General features: G+C 47.9%; 1 long non-coding RNA gene across 1 annotated transcript; it reads right to left on the reverse strand.

Moving 5' to 3' along the window:
- Nucleotides 1-1919: 1919 nt before the first annotated feature.
- LOC122460530 lies at nt 1920-13663 on the reverse strand. Its single transcript, XR_006281893.1, has 3 exons — nt 13322-13663; nt 9460-9788; nt 1920-2024 (listed from the first exon to the last, which is right to left on the reverse strand). It is a non-coding gene; the product is annotated as an uncharacterized LOC122460530 (long non-coding RNA).
- Nucleotides 13664-14512: the final 849 nt, after the last annotated feature.

Below are 14512 nucleotides of genomic sequence, written 5' to 3' on the forward strand. Positions count from 1 at the left end.
GAAAAGGTCCCTCAACAAAGGCTCTAAGCAAAATAAGCAGTCATAGCATAAGAGGGTAGGTCCCTTTATGGATCAGCAACTGGTTAAAAGACAGGAAACAAAAGGTAGGAATAAATGGTCAGTTTTCAGAATGGAGAGAGGTAAATAGCAGTGTCCCCCAAGGATCGGTACTGGGATCAGTGCTGTTCAACATATTCATAAATGATCCGGATATAGGATTAAACAGTGAGGTGGCAAAATTTGCAGACAATACAAAATTACTCAAGATTGCAGTCTTCTTTGGACTTAACTAAGAGTTACAAAGGGATCTAACAAAACTAAGTGACTCGGCAACACAATGGCAGATGAAATTTAATGTTGATAAATGCAAAGCAACGCACGGTGGAAAATAACCTCAACTATACATACAAAATGATGTGGTCTAAATTAGCTGTTACCACTCAACAAAGGTTGTGGAGTCATTGTGGTAGTTCTCTGAAAACATCTGTTCAGCATACAGCAGCATTCAAAAAAGCTAACAATGTTAGGAACCATTAGGAAAGGGAAAGATAATACGACAGAAAACTATCATAATGCCACTATATAACTCCAATGCTCACACTTTGAATACTGTGTGCAATTCTGGTCGCCCCATCTCAAAAAAGTTATATTATAAATGAAAAGGATAAGAGAAGGGAAACAAAAATGATTAAGGGTATGGAACAGCTTCCATATGAGGAGAGATTAAAAAGACTGGGACTGTTCATAGAAAAGAGATGACTAAGAAGTGACATGACAGAGATCTATAAAGTCATGAATGGTGTGAAGAAAGTGTTATTTACCTCCTCACATCTCATGATGGTTAGGCCAATCTCAAGATTTTGGGTACTGTCTCATGATTTTTGAATGTTTGGGGTTGGCAGTATTGGTGCCAACGTAAAGTAAAGTAAAGACACAGAGCTGATACAAAGCTAAAACTTTGTTTTGTATTATAAAGAAGGAAGGAAGAACAGTTCCCTGTGGTTCAGTCTGAAAAACAACTAATTCAACCAAGATGATTAACGATACAAGTTACAAGATAGACAGATATGGATGCTGCACAACCACCACCCACCCCAAAAGACACATATAGAATCATAAAAAGAACAGGAGTATTTGTGGCACCTTAGAGACTAACAAATTTATTTGAGCATAAGCTTTCGTGGGCTATGGCCCACTTCATTGGATGCATAGAATGGAACATATGCCACAAGTACTCTTGTTCTTTTTGCGGATACAGACTAACACGGCTGCTACTCCGAAACGTATAGAATCATAGAATATCAGGGCTGGAAGGGACCTCAGGTGGTCATCTAGTCCAACCCCCTGCTCAAAGCAGGACCAATCCCCAACTAAATCATCCCACCCAGGGCTTTGTCAAGCCTGACCTTAAAAGCCTCTAACGAAGGAGATTCCACCACCTCCCTAGGTAACCCATTCCAGTGCTTCACCACCCTCCTAGTGAAAAAGTTTTTCCTAATATCCAACGTAAACCTCCCCCACTGCAACTTGAGACTATTATTCCTTGTTCTGTCATCTGGTGCCACTGAGAACAGTCTATATCCATCCTCTTTGGAACCCCCTTTCAGGTAGTTGAAAGCAGCTATCAAATCCCCCCTCATTCTTCTCTGTTGCCATATATATGGCAATACTGCCAACTCCAAGCATTCAAAAATATGAAACTGGTGTATGTGGGATGTTCAGGAGTCTCTGGAGGAACACTTTAAACCATCCAGCATGCTGATACACATAAGATATAATTAGTACATCAATGAAAGACCATAGTGTGGGCTCCTTCCCCAGGTCATCTGAAACAGCCTTGAGGAAGGACACTTACCTTCTTATAGTTTTTGGCCATCTGGTAGTCATCCCGTCTTCACAAGTGGCTCCACTGGAACTAGGTAGAGAGGCAGGATAGGGAAAAACTGGCTGGCCACCATAGAAAGAACCAGTGGCCTCTTCCCCTGGCAAAGATGAGCCCATACTACATCTCCTAATATAGGATGCTAAAAGGGAGGGAGAAAAAAACATAGTAAGGCAATATACAGAACACTAAAAGGTACGTATAAGGTGAGAACAAATGACACGACAGACCAAAAAACCACAGAGTAATAGGCATGATCTCCCCAAACACTATCATCCTCATGCCATGCCCAGAGGCAAGGCATATAGAATCATAGGACTAGAAGGGACCTTGAGAGGTCATCTAGTCCAGTCCCCTGTCTCATGGCAGGACTAAGTATTATCGACCATTCCTGATAGGTGTTTGTCTAACCTGCCCTTAAAAATCTCCAATGATGGAGATTCCACAACCTCCCTATGCAATTTGTTCCAGTGCTCAACTACTCTAAACAGTTAGGAAGTTTTTCCTAATGTCCAACCTAAATGTCCATCCCTTGCTGCAATTTAAGTTTCTTGTCCTATCCTCAGAGATTAAGAACAATAATTTTTCTCCCTCCTCGTTATAACAACCTTGTACATACTTGAAAACTGTTATCATCCCCCCCTCAATCTTCTCTTTTCCAAACTAAACAAACCCACTTTTTTCAATCTTCTGTCATAGGTCATGTTTTCTAGACCTTTAATGATTTTTGTTGCTCTTCTCTGGACTTTCTCCAATTTATCCAAATCCTTCCTGAAATATGGCACCCAGAACTGGACACAATATTCCGGTTGAGGCCTAATCAGCATGGAGTAGAGTGGAAGAATTACTTCTCGTGTCTTGCTTACAATGCTCCTGCTAATATATACCAGAATGATGTTCACTTTTTTTTGCAACAGCGTTACACTGTTGACACATATGCAATGTATCTAACAGCATTGGCAATTGTCATGTAGGACTAGACCATTTGAGATCCAGAAGAGACCAAACATACAGATAGGAACTGGTATACTCTAAATGACCTGTGGAAATGTGCAACTAATCCAGGGAGCAGAGCAAGGTAGGAAAACAAGCCAAAGGTTTCCCCCATTTCCTGAGACTGGGGTGCTGGATACTAGGAAAGACAGCATAGCAGTGGGATGGTGTGTAGAACGGGGAGTAGCGGAAGATGTGAGAAAATTAACATGAACAAGGTGCAAGTTGTTATTATTTGTGTTAGTGTAGCATCTCGGAGGCCCAGTCATGGACCAGGACCTGATTGTGCTAGTCACTGTACAAACACAGGACAAAGACAGTCCAGGCTCTAGAGAGTTTACAATCTAAGTAGAAGACAAGAGACACTAGATAGATACAGGTTTCAGAGTAGCAGCCATGTTAGTCTGTCTTCGCAAAAAGAAAAGGACTACTTGTGGCACCTTAGAGACTAACAAATTTATTTGAGCATAAGTTTTCATGAGCTACAGCTCACTTCATCGGATGCATTTGGTGGAAAATACAGAGGGGAGATTTATATACACACACAGAGAACATGAAACAATGGGTTTTATCATACACACTGTAAGGAGAGTGATCACTTAAGATAAGCCATCACCAGCAGCGGGGGGGGGGGGGGGAGGAAGAAAACCTTTCATGGTGACAAGCAAGGTAGGCCATTTCCAGCAGTTAACAAGAACATCTGAGGAACAGTGGGGGGTGGGGTGGGGGGGAGAAATAACATGGGGAAATAGTTTCACTTTGTGTAATGACTCATCCATTCCCAGTCTCTATTCAAGCCTAAGTTAATTGTATCCAGTTTGCAAATTAATTCCAATTCAGCAGTCTCTCATTGGAGTCTGTTTTTGAAGTTTTTTGTTGAAGGATAGCCACCCTCAGGTCTGTAATTGAGTGACCGGAGAAACTTAAGTGTTCGACTGGTTTTTCAGGGCCGGAACACCTGTGAGCTCATAGCACACCCGGATACAGCTTGTAATCCAAGATGAAATCCGCTGCGCTGACATTGGGATGCCTTTTGTCCTCTTGGCTACAGCTACAAACAGCTGTGTGGATTTGCGAAAGGGTTTGGTGCACTCCAAATAGAATGCCAGGGCTCGACGCCCATCCAGGGTATGCAAGCTGTGATGACTCAGGTTCATATGGGATTTCGGGAAGAATACCGGCAGACAAATATCCTGGCCCAAATGTAATTGGGAGACCATCTTAGGAAGGAACTTGGGGTGTGGCCAGAGCTGCACCTTGTCCTTGTGAAATACTGTATACGGTGGCTCAGAGGTGAGGGCCCTTATTTCGGACACCCTTCTGGCCAAGGTAATGGCAACCAGAAATGCCACCTTCCAGGAAAGGTGCATATAGGCCGCCCCGGTAGAGGGCTTTCTACTGCCCTCTACCAGGGCGGCCTATATGACCAAGTGGAAAAGGTTCTCGTGTTGGTGTGAACCCTGACAGGTGCAGCCGTGCCAGGTCCTGGTGCAGGCAATCCTGGAATACCTCCTGCATTTCAGGAAGACTTGCCCTGGCCTGCACCGCGTCCAGGACTGCCCCTATGAATTCCACTCTCTGCATGGGTACGAGTGTGGACTTGGGGACCTTGACCAGGAGCCCCAGCTTGTGGAACAATCTCAGGACCACCTCCACATGGCCCCGCACATCCTCCTCGGATCAGCCCGCCAAGAGCCAGTCGTTGAGGTATGGGTACAGCCGGGTTCTCTGCCTCCATAAGAAGGCTGCCACTACCACCATGCACTTCGTGAACACCCTTGGGGCCGCAGCTAGACCGAACGGGAGAACCGCAAACTGGTAATGTTCTCAGCCCACGGTGAAGCATAGGACCATCGATGTGCTGGGAAGATGGCGATATGAAAGTACGCATCCTTCATGTCAAGGGCAGCGTACCAGTCCCCGGATCCAGGGAAGGGATAATGGTGCCCAGAGAGACCATGAGGAACCGGGCCTTGACCAGGAACTTGTTGAGCCTGCACTGGTCTAGTATGGGGCGAAGGCCCCCTTTGGCCTTGGGGATGAGGAAGTACCGGGAGTAGAACCCCTACCCCCTTAGGCTGTGCAGCACCACCTCTACCACCCCCGCCTCTAGCAGCGAGTGGATTTCCTTCTCTAGGAGATGCTCGTGAGAGGGGTCCCCGAAGAGGGACAGGGAGGGGGGTGGGTGGGAAGCAAACTGCAGTGAGTACCCGTTCCGCACCATGTGTAAGACCCAACAGTCTGACGTAATGGTGGACCACACACGGGAGAAACGGGACAGGCGGTTCAGGAAACAAAGGGATGGATCCGGTGATTGGTCTGGTACACTGTCTTCAAGCGCACCTTCAAAAGCCTGGCTTAGTGCCTGGCTGGGGCTTGTGCTGGCCTTGGTTCTGGCCCAGCACATTATTGTTACTCTTGTTGTTGCACCGTCGCCTGTTATCCCTGCCTCGCCTATGGTAAGGCTCATGCCTCTGGTGAGGCTGGTACAGGCGTTGAGGGGGAGGCTGTGGCTTAAAGAGTTTCCTCTGGGTTGCCGGGTTGTGCATACCCAGCGACTTAAGCATAGCTTGCGAGTCCTTGAGGCTGTGCAGTCTCGTGTCGGGAAGAGCCTGGACCCTTCGAAGAGGAGGTCCTGGAGTGTATTCTGGACCTCGGGCGGCAGGCCTGACTCCTGGAGCCATGCCAAGCACCTCATGACCACCCCTGACGTGATTGTTCTAGCCGCCACGTCTGCCGAATCCAGGGAGGCCTGGAGAGAGGTCTTGGCTACTGCCTTGCCCTCGTCCACCAGGGCCGTGAACTCCTGTTGGGAACCTTGCGGGAGGTTGTTTTTAAACTTCCCCACCGCCACCCAGGAGTTGAAATTGTGCCTGTTGAGGATGGCCTGCTGGTTAGCAATCCTCAACTGAAGGCCCCCAGATGAGTACACCTTTCTGCCAAAAGAGTCCAGGCGTTTCGCCTCCTTGGCCTTAGGGGCTGGGGCCTGCTGGCCCGGGCCTCCTGTCCATGGCGCTCCCTTTTGTTTACCACTGAGACCACTAGGCAGCATGGACTCGGGTGGCAGAACAGGAACTCATAGCCCTTAGATGGGGCAAAGTATTTACGCTCCACTCCTCTGGCCATTGGAGCGCTGGAGGCCGGGGATTGCCATATAGTCTTACAGTTGGACTGAATGGTCTTAATGAGCGGGAGTGCTATTCTGCATGGACCTTCGGGGCTCAAAACGTCCACCATGGGGTCCTCCTGCTCAACCGTCTCCTCAGCCTGCAACGCAAGTTTTGGGCGACCCTGCACAGCAATTTTTGTTTTTGTTTTTGTCCTATTATCTATCAGCAGAGGGCCAGACACCTCTGTACCTGCCAGCACCTCATCGGGCGAAGAAGAGGAGGTTAGCTGCTGCTCAACCCCCTCCAGTTGGTCCTCCTGCTCCCCTTCTCCCATGGGAGGGGCCTCAGGCTCAGGCCAGAGCAGGAGTCCATGGGACGGCACCGGGCTTGGTGCCAGTCTCTCCAGTTTATGCTGGGGGAATACCGGAAGCCTGGATACTGTAGTCTCCGGCACCGTCTGGCATCGGTGCGGGGACCGGGACCACTGCACTGAGTAACTTGCCCTGGATGGGCCCCTTGGCGCTCCTGACAGACCCAGGGGGTCCAGATTGTCCAATGGCCTGGTGGTCCCCATTGGCGTTGCCAGCTCCCCGAGGGTCCCTGTTGTCTGGGACCCCGTGTGGGTAGCTATAGTGGCCGGAGTTGGCACCGGACTGCAGCGACACCGATCGCGAAGGCCGTGGCGGTGCCAACGATCTGTGCCAGCAGGAGAACGAGTGGCTCCTGGCTGAGTGGGAGCAGTACTGGTATCCCCAGGACGAGGACCGGGATCTGGACCGGCGTTCCCTGGACCGGGACCATCTGTGGGAGTCCTCTGGCGAGGGCTGTCTCAACTCCTCCCGGTGCCGGTCTATGGGTGGTGTCAGAGAGTGGCATGACCTTTCCGGTGCTTTTTTGCACCGACCCACTGCCGGTGCCGAAACCTCCTTCTGGGCCGCTGGCAAGCGTGAGTCTGCGGAGTCGGAGCTCGGCCAGGAGCAACTCCAGGACCGGTGCCAGGACGGTGTCCTCGAGTGGCACACCATTGCCGGCTTACCCCTTGATGGCACCCAAGGCATGGGTGCCAAAGGGTTCTCCCCATACGGGAGGGGGCTTGCTGCCGACAGCTCGATGAGGTCCTTTGCAGCCTCAAAGGTGCCAGGCGTTGAGGGCTGATCCATTATGCCCTCGAACCCATCATCCACACTGAGCTCACTTAGGTCTGGGCTCAGTGGGGCTTGTGCTACCGGGACTGCTGGTGTCAGCACCGGTACCACGGCCTTCCCGCTCTTATCGGTGCACGGGGCCTTGGGAGGTGTCGGCCTCCTGTGTGGGGAGTGACCGCGCCTTCTTTTTGGCTGTTGAGGGCCGCACCGGGGAGGACGAGCGGTGCCGGGGCCTAGCCTGTCACTCTGGGGCTGACAGTTTACGGTGCTTAGCCAGTGCCGGGTCTCTTGACGACTCTGGGGCACTACGCACCGAGGAAGCCTGAGCTGGTGTCGGGCGCACCGGGCCCGGCAGCTACAATGAGGCCTCCAGCAACAGTTGCTTTAGACTAAAGTCTCTTTCTTTCCTTGTCCTTGGCTTAAACGCAAATCCTACACCATTCAGTTTGATGTCCCTCCCCCAGGCAACGTAGACATGAGTTGTGGGGGTCACTAACTGGCATAGGTTTGCAGCACGTGGCACAAGCCTTGAAGCTGTGGGCCTGCGGCATGCCCCGCAGCCCAGGGTGTGTGCTGGAGTCCTCCAAGCACCTAATAACTTAAGTGTCCACAATATGTATGTTAACAAACTGATAACAGCTACTCTAAAGGCTAAGGGACTGCTCTTCTACGAGAGAGAGAGAGAGAGGTTGTTCCAACACCGCCATGGATGGTAAGAAGGAACTGGAGGGGGTCAGGTTGGCGGGGGTATATATGCATGGCACAGTGATGCCATTCGGCGAGCCCCACCAGGAGCCACTAAGGGAAAAAGTTTCCGACGCTCGTGCACGTGGCGTGCACACACCTAATGTGGAATGGACATGAATAAGCACTCGAAGAACAAATTATTAATGAACTGTCATTGTGCCCCATGTCTGTACATTTCTGGGCCAGCACACTAGTTACAATAGTCTAGGGCCACACAGAGTGGGGGAAAATGGAGGGAGGAGACAGGTTTGGAAAGGGACCAGTCATGGATAGGACGGTTGTAGAAAACTTATGGCTATCCAAAGGCACAAAACCACCCCTCCACTTCCCTCTGGTCCTCCAATGCAGCTACCATTTGTAAGGGGGCTGAAGAGGGTGGGGCTGGGTTAGGTGCAGGGTCACCTAAGTCTGGGAAGGAAACTCTGTGGATGTCCAAGGAAAATCACAGGAGTCCTTTCTCTCTATGAACATTACAAATGTTTTCACCATTCCTTGTACCTTGTGTGTGGCCTTTCCCCACTCTGCCCCATACTGCAGAAGCTGGGAGAAATGGGGTTGAGTGACTGATCCACTCTAGTGGCTGAACAAACACAATGTGGTATCTTTTAGCAGTGGAGGTGCTAGTGACTTGCAGTATTGATCAGAAAGTTCAGGGAACAAATAAAGTTGTAGTGTCTCTCTTTCCCTGTCCCTTTCAAAGATGTTTGCTGGATACAGGGGCCAGATTTTCTGGTAATGCTGGTTGAAAGTGGCTGGGCATTCTCAGTAGTTTGCTTCCTTCCTTCCTCCGTCTGCTAGTCTTAGAATATAGTTCATTTTCTCTCAAATTGCCTCCCAGTCCTGTAAGAAAACATCAGCAAATTTCTGGTGGAGCAGAAATTCCATCTGGTTCTTTAGGTTAATGGCAATGCAAATGTGTTTGGTCCACATTCATAACTGACCAAATGGTCACCCCTCTATCAGCAATGTGTAGAAGGGTGACCATTAACAGAAACATCTCACTGTGTAGATGGCTGGATCTCTTCCACAGGACTGGAAAGCCACCTCTCTGTTCCATTCTGGTACCTTGAAAACTGTCATGTTCTCCAAATGATGACCAGCTTTTAAAGAAGAAATAGGTAACTAGTAACAAAGCCCCCTGGAAGCCCCCTTTGATACACTAAGTTTAAAAAAAAATTAACCCTTCTGCCAGGTGGAGTTGGCAGTAACATGGCCTGGTTCAATATGTAGAAGTTCCTTTTATAACATAATACAGAACTGTCTCGAATCCCCATCCAGTAACCTGGAAAAATTACATTCCACTCTTGGGTGCCTCTAAGAGGCAATACTTCTTGTCTCGCAAACACTGAGTCAGAGTATAGAAAAGAAAACTTTTACTAAAAAGTGCAATAGAACCTGGCATTAGTTTGGGGGAAATGCCACAAGCATGATTTGGAAGCATATGACCATGAGCAAAACACTCACCCAAGAGTATGTTGGGCAGTGACTTTTGCCTCAGGTTCTCATCTTACAATGTGAAAGTCCAACAAACAAATGTTCCTTTTACATTTCACTCCTCTCCCCCCCACAGCACCCCACTTACAGTTTTTGTCCTTGGTCAGCAAAGATCCAGAGGTGGATTCTCCTTCCACCCCACAGTGTGTATATGGGAGGTGTCAAACAATTCTTCAACTGCTGCTGCGCCATGCGCTCTGCATGAATGCCTGCTGCCACATCTTCATCCACTCCACCTGCTTCACTCTGTCTCAAGGTCCCACCACTTAACACAGTGATTTCAACGTGGGGCGGGGGAGGGGGGGAAGCCTCACTACTAGCGTAGGCTGGTCATTCTCTTTCACTGGAGATACTGCCCCACAGAAGATGTAAGCCTAGCACTTAGACCTGGCCATCACTGAATTCAGCTCTAACAATCTGTAACAAAACAAATTACTTCCTAGTGAGTCTTATCAGTTGTGTCATCCAACACAGAAGAGGGAAAGGGTCAAATGGTATCCCCAAGGCTCTTTAGATAAAGACCACACCAGCAGGTACAATTATCTGTCCCCACCCATTTTCCTTTTCACTGGGATTTAGCACCCGTACCCCCGCTTAGTGAATGCAGTTCAGTTGAGGGTGACCCCCTCATCCTGGGCAGGCTAAACACAGTTCTGCCATCCCACACTCAGACAACAAGGACAACCACTTTTCATTGCACCCAATGCCCAAGTGACTTGCAATCCAACAGCAACAAAAAGTGATCATTTGGTCAAAACAGCTCCATCACGCTGTGCACCTAGGCAGACTAGGTGTGTCTATGCAAACAAGCTCAGTTCCTGAAATCTTTTCCTCCAGCTCATCAGTAGATTTCAGGGGAGAGCCAAGGGTGCCAGAACCTTTGTAGAAGTGGAGGGCCCAAGCCCAAAGCGTCCCCTCTCTCTTCGCAGCTGGCTGCTTTGGTGGTGAGCCAGTTGCCCTCACTTCTGGTGCCACAGCAGCCCTTGGTAGGCAAAATATGTAATTTCAGTGCCTCCCCAAAATAATCTGTTTTTCTGTGGAGGGAAAAATCTGCAGGGGACATGAATTCTGCACTTGCACAGTAGCACTGAACTCTCCCAGGAGTACAACATGCATCTCAGCCTTTAGCAGTATGATCATGTTTTTCCCCACAGTGCATGTGATTCTTTTATTAAAAAGTGGGGGGGGGGGAGGCAGGCATGGGCCCCTGCTTCCAGTATGGGAGAGCTCGTTCAGACCCTGCTTACACATTACTACAGGTATCTTACAATTATTAATCTCTGATCCTTCTTAGGGGACTGCAGAAGTCTAAGAATGAAGGAGAGCGTAACAGTCACATTCCTGAACTGCTAAAAAGTATCCATATTGAGGCCTTTGGCAAAACAGCTATGTTGCGTGGGAGGATTTATTAGCTTCCCTCAAAGGAAATAAAAATGAAATGCTACCTTGCCTTTGAATTGGCAGGACCTTCCACTGCCAAATGGAAACCATTTCTGCAAGGTGGACAGGAGCAGCACCCCAGAGACAGCAGAGGCAGATGGAGAAGGACCCTGGAGGTCTAGCTCATTGGCATGGACAGGAGAAATCAGGAGCAATTTGAGTTCCTCAAGGATTGGGAGGATCAGACTCTTTAGCAGGAGAAAGCACTGGTGAACCAGTTCCTGAAGCAGGATGCATGCCTCGAGGAATGGGATCAAGCCCTGATGTAGTCACTTATTCAGCTGGTAGCCAAACGAATTTGGGGCCCACCAGCCAGGGCCACTGTGCTCTCTGGGAACTGGTGCCATCTCCTTCTCCTCCAGCTGCTCCCCAGGGCTCTGTAGAGGTGGAACAATGAGCCTATGGCACTCCCCAAAGCCCAGTTTGTGTCTCCCTCTCAAACCCCATACAGGAGATGCTCAGACAATTTTCCACTGCCAATCCCAGGAAGAAGGGGAGGTAAAGGGCAAGGAGACAGGTTCACCAACAATAACGTGTGCACATTGTTCAGGGAGCCTGACCCCTGATTTTTGAATTTGCAGTTCTGTCAAGATTTCCCCCCCCCCCCGTCTTTTATGTTCCATATGCCACTTATAATGTTACTGTTCCCTTGACTTGTGTGTAGCCTCTCCTTTCCAAGTATAGTCAGTGGGCTGTTTTCTCCAGATTTAGCATCGGGCCCAAAAATTCACAGTACATGACTGACTTCCATAAATCACTGCAGTCATAACACTGCAAAGAATTCCCTCTCCCCCCCACATGCCCACTCCTTGGGCCATAAATAAAATAATTTTAAAAAGACCACCGGAGGAATAGGAAAAGTGAAGTGTGATCAGAATGCACTGGATACTTTCACCAGCAGCAAAATTAAACACACAGGAAAAGTTTATCTATCCATCTATCTATCTTTGTAGCTTGGTTAATATATTAATTTAGTACACAGAAAAAGGAAAATTAAACAATAAAGACATCAGACACCAATCAGTGCTTAAATGGCCCCTCCCTCCCTCAAATTCCAACAAACCTTGACTACTTTAAACACTGGGCGTAGTCAGGCATAATAGCTGATAAATGCTATAGGCAAGGCTATCAGTGAATGGTGAAAAGAAATATTCTGAAGCCCCTCACAACCACTTACAGAACTGTTTTAAAGTGGTTTACAACCAATTGAGTGTTCTTGATAAGGAACTTCTTAATAGAGGTGTTAACATAATACAAAACATTGCACAATTATGGTAATGGAACTTTTTTGTCAGCACCCTCCTCCACACAAACACATGGCTAAAAGTGTTAACCTTGAGGAGGTGCCCTCACACAATTGTCTATGGTCAATAGGTACAGAATGTTGGCTGTAGGGGATCAAAACCTACAAAAATGTATGTCGGCTCACAACTCTATGCAAGTGTTCTCTAGTGCTTTAAAAGTGGCTCCACAGGGTGAGATAGTGCCCTCAGCAGAGTCAGAAGTCATTATCTCCCTCCCTGCTGTCTCAGGATGTGAGAATATATTGCATCCTGGATTTCACTTGCCCAACAGGAACCAGGACTAGTGTTCACATGAATGGAATCCAGTTGTTAGTATAAGCTTTGCAAACTAGTTCTGTCCTGTGCAGGTGTGGCAGAAGCACCCTAAAAATGGGGGAACCACAGGTGCCCGAACAATGGCCATGAGCCTGGAGGCTCTGCCCCACCCCTTCTTCCTGAGCCCCCCACTCACTTCTCTCCATACCCTCCCCCTGTTGCTCACCCTTATGGCCAGTAAAGAGTGGGGGGGGGCACATTGCCCTTCTGGCACCTCTAGTCCTGTGCCCACTCCATACTGAAGTAGTTCCCTTTCCCTTCACATACGTTGTGAGGGGTGCAGCATGCCACAATTATGCAAAGGGTGTTGGCTACAGTGACATCCAGACAGGTATGCAGACATTGTCAATGAGCTTTCAGCTTCCCAAATGCACCCTCTATGACCATTCTGCAGCTACTCAGTCTGTAACCAAATTTCCTTTTTGTTGGATCACTGATGTTGGGGTTTTGTTACATTAGTCAAGTTAGAAGTGGGTATATGGGGTCCCCCAAATTAACTGCTGGTACAGAAACACCTTAGTGAATCATGCAGTTTCTGGGGAATTAAGTCTCTTCTTCCCTTTTCAAGTACAATTCCACTCTCTTGAAAACCCTGGCATCATAAACCTTTCCTGTGTGTCCAGCATTGGTGTTCATGAACCTTCCTGTCACCATTCCAGTCTGACCCAGCTCACCCCCTTGCAGGCAGGCATAGTGTTACAGACAAGCCCTTACTTGATCTTCCCTTTGGTCAGGGTATCAATAAGTCCAAACAGCCAGATAAGTGCTAAAGAGGCCCTTGTTGTGGAGGGTCTAATTTATTAGCCAAAAAGCCAATGCAGAACAGAAACAAAACTTTCACCCCAACATCCCAGTGGAGTGATGAGGTCATTCTTAGTCCATGTTCCTCACCTGAGTCACGTTCACCTCTACCCATGCTCTTCCTCCCTGGTTCCAGCCTCTACCCATAATCTTGCCCCTAATAGAGTAATGTTCTTCTCTGGAATCTGGGTTCCAGGGAGGTCTATCCACTGCAACTCTTTTCCAGGGACAGCAGGTGATCCTTGCCAGGCTGGACTTGGAGCCAGTGTCTGGAGACATGAATGGTAAAGCCTTCTATCTCAGAGGCTCCCCTTTCCAGGAGCACCTCTTACAGGCTCCCCAGCCTGGCAGGTTCCCCAGAGAGTTCACCTTTTAGGTATTCAGCCCTCTGGCTCAGGTTCCTCTTAAGAGCTCCCCTCTATGGGAGCCTCTTGTCTCCCTCTGGAGTTTCTCTAAATGAGCTTGGGTAACCATTATTAGATCCAGGTGCTTATTTACTAATCAGCCACCTGAGCAGTCCATTACCCTACAACAAGAGTATAGACTACTTGTGTGCTCCAGAACTAGCTGTTTCAAGAAACATTCTCCAAACTGGGTCCCAACATGACATTTGAACACAAGGGATGAATTCGGTCCTTTGGTAACTTCAGGGATTGACCTGGATGTTCCCTATGGATTTTAACAGAACTCCATTATTGTTTTACTATTTATAATGAAAAGCCCACGAAAGCTTATGCTTTAATAAATGTGTTAGTCTCTAAGGTGCCACAAGTACTCCTGTTCTTGTTGCAGATACAGACTAACACAGCTGCTACTCTGAAACCCACTATTTGTACTATTCACTTAAGTCAAGTTCATATGTAAATATTAGAAAATTGCTAGTAAATGAGGTTACATGGATCATGAAAATAAAAGCTTATTACAATGTTAAATCATTCTCAGAAATAAAACTTTTCCAAAATGTTACTACACATATGATTTCTGTTTACAGAACTTTGAATTACATATTTATATTGTCTTGGAATATTGCAGCTGCATTTGAAAAATGCCTAAGTTTCTATGAGTGCTTAACTTTTTCTTATAGTATGGTTGCTTATTTGATAGGTTATTTTATGCCTTTATGCAAATACACATCCACAATGTCTCATCTTTGACCTTTGAGTAGAACTTTTAGAAGCACTCAGTGTTGGCCTAAATTTGCTCCCTTTACAATTTACACACTCAAAATGCTGTAAAACATTAACTATTTATGCCTCAAAACAGCCTTGAGGTGGGTAGGTA

The sequence above is a fragment of the Dermochelys coriacea genome, chromosome 6, assembly GCF_009764565.3.
Source record: "Dermochelys coriacea isolate rDerCor1 chromosome 6, rDerCor1.pri.v4, whole genome shotgun sequence".
Classification (NCBI taxonomy): domain Eukaryota; kingdom Metazoa; phylum Chordata; order Testudines; family Dermochelyidae; genus Dermochelys; species Dermochelys coriacea.